At 50.8% G+C, this 7,129-nt stretch overlaps 1 protein-coding gene across 2 annotated transcripts in view; it reads right to left on the reverse strand.

Moving 5' to 3' along the window:
* Positions 1-1,967, reverse strand: part of LOC126570989 (mpv17-like protein) — a 142,874-nt gene extending 140,907 nt beyond the window's left edge. For both annotated transcript variants that reach the window (XM_050229171.1, XM_050229170.1), the window contains exon 1: positions 1,595-1,967. The gene's annotated coding sequence lies outside the window, so the exon portion shown is untranslated. The remainder of the gene's footprint in view (positions 1-1,594) is intronic.
* Between the last annotated feature and the right edge of the window lie 5,162 nt (positions 1,968-7,129).

Genomic DNA, 7,129 nt, shown 5'->3' on the forward strand with positions numbered 1-7,129 from the left:
ATTCGTTGTTTGTCTTCGTCGGAGTAGGCCTACGCAGCAAGGTTGCCCGGAGTGACTGGCAGCGACTTGCAGTTCCCAGACCCATCACAGTAACCAACCAAGTTGCAGTCCTCAGAGAGTGGCACATAAGTGTGAAAAACAAGCCCTCCCTGGCCACAGAGGCCACATTACGCCCATGCCAAAAGGGAGGAAAAATAATAAAATCCCATCAAATTTCACGAACCAGCGTGAAACGATTTTCCACGAACCGTGGATCACTCGGTTGCTAAGGGAACGGAGGAAGATGAAAGCCATCGGGCCAGGCCCCTGTGAAGCTCACCAAAAGTCCGGGGGATTGGCTTCTCGGCGTCTTCTCGGCGCGTCTTGGCGACCACTTTGAGTGCTTCTGGCTCTCTTCCCCCTCATTACACCCCATTCCAGGTTCAAGCTGTGAAAATAAGCGCCTCGAGGCCACCGCCAACCACTTCTGCAAACACACAGCCACGCACGGAGTCGAACAAATCCCGAAATTGAAGAAACCCACCAAGAGTGTGTCCGAGTGGCCACGGTGCGGTGGAAACACGAAGAGGTTTAGCGAGCGCGCACATTTCGAAAGAATCTTGTCTAGTCCGTGGTACGCCATGTGGACTTTCGTTGGACTGCCGGTGAGGTGCCAAGTGGCATGCCCTCTCTGCAACTGTCAGCTCACACTAGTCGCTGGGTATGCGCTCATCTTTACACTCCAGAACCTATCCAGAGCATCAACGTCAGCAGCCTTCATCCTTCATCGGTTGCACCAACTGCGCGCCACCGACCTCAGCGGCAACCGGCGACTACTAGCGCACGCTAACGAGTGGCCGTGTGTTATAAATTTTTAACGAAACCTAATAACAATAATAAACCTGGTGGCCAAGTGCTAGGGGGCACCTCCTAGCACCGAGGCTGCTGGATCCGAGACAAGTGCTCCCGTTCGTTTCAATTGCCCCTTCGGGCACTAGTAGCGCGTGTAACGAGGGGCCCCCTTGTGGCGAACCCCCTCGTGGCGAACGTCAGATGCCAGGCCCTGCACCCACCACCCCAGCGATCGAGCGTATATTTATCCTCGCACCACACGGGGCTCATTCGTGAGTGCGGGACCGGTGAGTTGAGGCCGGGCCAGTTGTTAAGTAATAAAACTTTTTCATAAATTCATTTGATATTTATAACCCATTCGAAACGAATTCAAATGGTAATGGATGGATGGATGGTGGTTGTTACCCCGGAATTGAACTCTGCCAATTGCTCTATGGTCCCAGGTATGAAGGCAAAGACTGAAGGAAAAGACCGCTCCCCTGGACTGGCACCGCTTGCAACGCATGGCAGCCTCGCTTGCGGTACTCCTTTGTTAATGCTGATTTATGAGAACTTCATGCGCACGACACATCAACTGCATTCGCATTCGCATCGTGCTTGCATGCTGTGGCCACGACACGGGACACAATTCATCAACATACAAGAGCACCAACACACACCAACCAGTGCTCTGCAAATTGTGTCATTTCGAGCGCGTCTGCATCCACCATGATCCGATTAGCGAGCGAGCGAGTGAGAAGAACGTGAGAACGAGATCACTTACCTCACACTCCCGGGGAGACGTTTCTGGTGCTGATGCTGCAACGACAGTATACTTCACAAAATAAAACACCAACAACAAACAGACTGCACGCACTGCACGGCCCGTCGGATGCAGTCGATTACGCGAATCACGACGCGCGACAAACCGGAAGCACCGGAAGCAAACCGTCAACGGACGAGGTCACACGAGGATGAGAACCAGATGTTTTTGACGGTGATGATGTGATGTGAGCGCACAGATTATTATGAAAACGGCGATCCGCGTCCTAAAACACACTAAACTGACTGGCCTGGTGCTGCGGTTGTGGTTACGCCACAGGGCCGTGCCTTTTTGGCAAAGGGATGCCTTCGTTTCCGTTTCGCGATCACCATTAGCGACCAAGACACCACTACGCTGACGCCGATGGTGCATACGGTAGTTGGCCATGAAAATGACATCCAAACCTCCGCGAGCGAGCGAACGAGTGACTAATTTTTGAATGGTTGCCAATGGTTGGTCACTTCTTGGCCGAACGGGGCCAAGATGAACGCAACAGGCGTAACCGGTGGGTACTCGTCGTTTGATGTTACGCCGTCCACCCGGTCCGTCGAAAGTGGTGCACGAGGTGCGCGCATGCACGCTCGGTCAACCAAAGCGGCACGAGGCATTAGGTAAAGGTCAATGATTGGGACGTTGGAGAGCTGCATCGAAGGAAAACTGGATCACCGCCGATCGCTCAGTGATTTATGATGCCGAAACCGTCCCCCCGGTGGTTGGCCAGTCAAGATGCAATCGTAAACCTAATTTATTGGCAGTATTTGACGACGCGAAGCCGAGCGCTAGGAGGAGACCATCGCTAGTACCGAATAGTGGCATCTGAAATGAACTGTCATTTGCTTTTCGGCTGCTGCTCACTAAGCATGAGAGTCAGCAAGTACGCGATGATGATGATTAAATCGATCAGTTTTCAGATGGTCTTTTTTTCTACACATCTAAGAACGGCATATGTTTATGATGATGATGATGATGTTAACGATGATAAAAACGATCGATCGATGATAATGACGGTTCCCGGAATAAAATCTCTCGTATGTTGTTCAAGGTTGGTAGGTACAAGAGACATAGGATTGGACAGATAGTGAACAATGGCCAGTAGCCGTGGTGTGCCGTATAGAGATCTTGGTTGGCCGAACGATTTACCTGTTTTGATTTCTCTTTTATGCAATGGCGATCCTCGTTATGTGATTGGTTCTTTGTCCTAACTGCAAACGGCCCGCACGAATTGAACGATAATTGGCGCATTATCAGTTGCTTTGTGTGTGCTATCAATTAACAGGTAGCCCAGGGCCAGGGCTGCCACCATTTTTCAATTACAGCAAATCAGAAACAGGCCCTGTGTGTCATTAATTACCGCAATGGCTGCCACGATACTTTATGACAAATCGGAAAGGAATGGACGAGGTTCACCGATTCAGATCCGATCGAAGAACTTCCAGCGGCAGCAGACACGAAACTTGCTGAGAAAGCACATTAGACTATTTGCTTTCAAATCGATGCATTTTAGCGATCAATGACGATCAATGAAGTTGTTTTAGCACCTTTTTCATAATTTCCGCCATCAAACGTTCTCTGGACGCGGCAGTCCGTAAGTTTTGCAAGATTTTCCCGCCAGAATGTCGAATATTTGGTGTCTTTTTGGTTTACTCCATAAAACGAGCAATTTTAATGCCAAGGAGACTACGTACAGTTTGAAAGATAGCAAAAAAGTGTAGCTACCGACAGCCAACTCTTTGGTTACCATCCCTCAAAACTAGGTTTTCATTGCGAGCCATTTTTAAAGTTACTGATTTTGGGATTTCATCAGAAAGAAGTAGGAAATTCGTTAACATGGATAATGTTAGAATGGCCATGAAGATCATAGTGCTTTCGTGCTTAGTCCTGGTACCGGGGCCGCTTAACTAGTCGAGAACAAACGCACCTAAGCACAGAGGCAGATTATCGGTGCCAATTACCATCCCACGCTGAAGCATGCTACATTAAACAGCTCTGGCTAAACATCGACACTCGACCTTTTCCGTCCATCCGTCCATCACAACCTGGTGTAGGGCACACCAGGGCCGTGCAGGTGGCCAACAAAGGTGGTTTCTCATTTTGGCGGCCCAGGGGCGAGGGCCCAGCATCCTGCGAAATCTCTCGCAGACTCGTTAATTTCTATCGCAACACGTCGACGACGATGACGACGACGACGGCACTCGGAGTTATGCAAATACCAACCTTTGGGAAAAGCATGGAACCTCCATTTCGGAGCTGCTTGCTTGCCTCTTGCTTGTCTGCTTTCTACAGGGCAGACCATGAAAGGTTCTACCCCCGGAGGCCAACCATTTGAAGGTTCTCGTGGCATCGCATCGCAGAGGAAGATCCACAAGAGCGACCGGACAAGATCAAAGGCGTAGTTCCGCCCATCCGCAGTGTCCCGAGAGAGCGTACGGCGTCCCCTGGAACAGGCCCACTGTGTGTGTCCATTGTAGACAAACTTCAAGAGACTGCGGCCACAGCTAGGCCGGACGTGACTGAAATGAAGGAGTGAGTGTGCTGCTGTGCGACAGGAATACTACTTTAAAGTGAACAAATAGCTTACATTACCCGCACCACCGATGATGACGACCACGACCACGATGATGATGATGATGATGGCAAATGGCGATGGCCACCACCGGCGTCGTGAGATGGCTCACAATGGACGCCAGACTCTATCATCGTGGCCCGGGAGGTAGTTTCGTTCGTTCGCCCGGTGATAGATAAGAAAACAATCAAATGAGTCGTGGCCGTTGTTCTCTGGTGCATCATTCGCCCCCTTCCTCTCTCTCTCCTGTCTCTCTCCCCTGATGGCCAACAACGACCGCCATCGAGATCAACAACATTGATGTTCCGAAGTTTTGTTAGTTTACAGTTTTGTGTTCCGCCTTCCGCCAACCGGCCAGTGTCGACCATCGAGCCAGCCAGCTAGCAAACGCACATGTTCTTCTACCACACACGTATGTATGTGTGCAACGGAGGTTGCTGCGATGTGTTGCAAATTTATTGCTTCATTTATGGAATCTACTGATCCGTGGGCTCTGATAAATGAGCACGGAAGGTTAAATTTATGGTTCCTATTGCGTCGCCACCGTCACTACCCTCGATTCCGCCGCCGGAACTTCATCTTTTGTGGCCACGCTGACCATTCTTGCTCTTGAGCCTCGGGGTACGGTCGGTCGGTCGGTCCGTCGGACGTCCCTTTCTCCAAAAAGGCGGCAGCTCCCGCGGCGCATACACGGGAATGGTGGTTGATTGAGGCAGCAACCAGCGAGCCGGACCATGGCCCCAGGGTCATGGTCAAGACAAGAGTGGACAGGAGGAGGTGCACAGTAAGAGTAAGAAAGTTAGACAGAGCCGCAAGCAAGCAAGCAAGCAAGCAAGAGGAAGCTCAAATGTGCAAGTAATTTATTATACTTACACCACTGGCCCCCGTATCTCTCTCTCTCTCTCTCTCTTTCGTTCTATCTTCTTCTTGGTTAGGCAACTGCTGCACCGGGAACTGGTTGCAGGCAACCAGATTGCGTTCCGTTCGTTTGGTTCCGTCTTTTGTTTTGCTTCCATGTCGGAAAAGTGACCAAAGAAGCCAAGGATGGACCTTCGGATCTTTCTTTACAAATCCGTTACATGAAGGTCCCCCCCACGCTCATCAAATGACACTTTGTTGCAGTTCCAAATCCAGTCCACTCAGTCGGTCAACCAGCTTCGGAAGCATCAGCTCGCTTGAGCTGCTGTCGTTCCCACAGCAAAAACACGTAACGTTCCTCGTTCGATCTCGGTCAAACTCTGCGATCCGGGTCCCGGCCTGTCGTTTGCACCTCTCCATCCGAGAGAGAGAGAGAGGTAGATGACAGACAAATGAGATGCGATGCGACGACGAGCCGACAACCGACCGCCAGTGGGCCTGTCAGTCAGCGCGCGAAATCCGTTGGACCGTCGTCTGAATGATGAGCGACAACCGCAGACGACAACCGCGTGGTCGCGTTCCCCTCCGCGCACTCCACCGTGAGGACGCTGATCCGTTTTGACAGACCAGCGCCCCGTGCGCCTTGCGTCCTTTTAGTGCCCATCAACGCGACACCGCGGGACTCCTTAATCACATTCCCTGCCATTCAATACTCCGGCCAAGGGGTGCTGCTGGTGATGTGGGACTTGTAGTAAACTCCGAGGTTGCAGCACCACGAGAGTCTGCTTCATCATCCCACATGACAGCACCACATTCGTTCGAATTGGCCATTCCGGGAGGGACCCTGGGGTAGGAAATTGCATGCTGTAACGCTTAATTAAAAGCACAATTAGATTCACCTTCTGCAGCGAGAGAAAGAGAGAGACCGTGCCTGCCTATTAGCCCCGAGGAACACGAACACACGTGCACCGGTGTTCCGTGATGCCCGCGGCCAACGAAACAGTTAATTTGGTCGTTTTTTTTTGTGCTTCTCCCGGTTGAAGGGTTTTTTTTGCTGCCTGCCTTGCCCGGTCCGGACGAGGCCAAAGCTGGCGATTAAGAGAGGAAGAGCTGCGCTGAGCACGCTCTCCGTGCGCGCCACTAATGGCACACTGTGCGCTTCTGAGGGAAAGGGAATGGCAAGAACTAAGAATTGGAACAAATTACGGGGCCGTTTGTTTCCCAAAATTTCCATTTCCATTCCCCTTCGTTGTACAAGCGGCAAGCTGGATCGATTCCAAGACCAAACGGGGCTCGGCCATGGTTCCGAGATTCGTTCCCCCCTTCACTCGAGCGAATCATTAATGGTTATCAGTGGCAAATGCGATACCGGGGATCGATCGACGATTAGCCTGTGATCGCCAAGGAAATTCAACTTCCGATTCGCAGCCGCGGCTGGCTGGCTGGCAATTTACCTCGAGTATTGCGCCCCTCTCTCTCCCCGGTTTTGCATCTCTGATTTGCTTGATGAAGACTCGCAAGACAACCGTGGCCAATAGCCACGAGTGCGGCTTTTATGGCTGGAAAATTGGGCACCAAATTGTTCCGAAGCAGACAAAGTCTAGAAACGAACGAAACACTTTTCAGTTCCTTTTTCGTTTCACCGGCCCACAACTGAACTGCAAGTGGAATGTTGAAATGTGCTGGCTAAGCGCGAAAAGCTGGGCACAGCGCGTCATCTTAATTGTTCATTAGTGCGCTAATGAGAAGTGGCACCATTACATAAATTTATGAAATTGGTTTTTTTCCCTTAAAAAAGTTGCCAGGAAAGATGGGTTCCCTAATATTTTTCCTCCAAAAAACCGTTCAAAATGGTCAGTTCGTAATAAGTCATAAAAATCGGGCGCACGCACTGGGAATGGTCTTGAACAAATTTTGCTGAAGGAAATCGCAGCAGGCTGGTGTTTAAGTTACGATCCAACGTGGTAGAAATGATCCAATGACTTCCGAAGAATCTTTTGATGCCAAACCCGGGAGTATCTGGTGACTCAAAGGCATGCATCATTAGCGGGTGTGGGCGGGCATGTGTTAAAAAT

The sequence above is a fragment of the Anopheles aquasalis genome, chromosome 2, assembly GCF_943734665.1.
Source record: "Anopheles aquasalis chromosome 2, idAnoAquaMG_Q_19, whole genome shotgun sequence".
NCBI lineage: Eukaryota > Metazoa > Arthropoda > Insecta > Diptera > Culicidae > Anopheles > Anopheles aquasalis.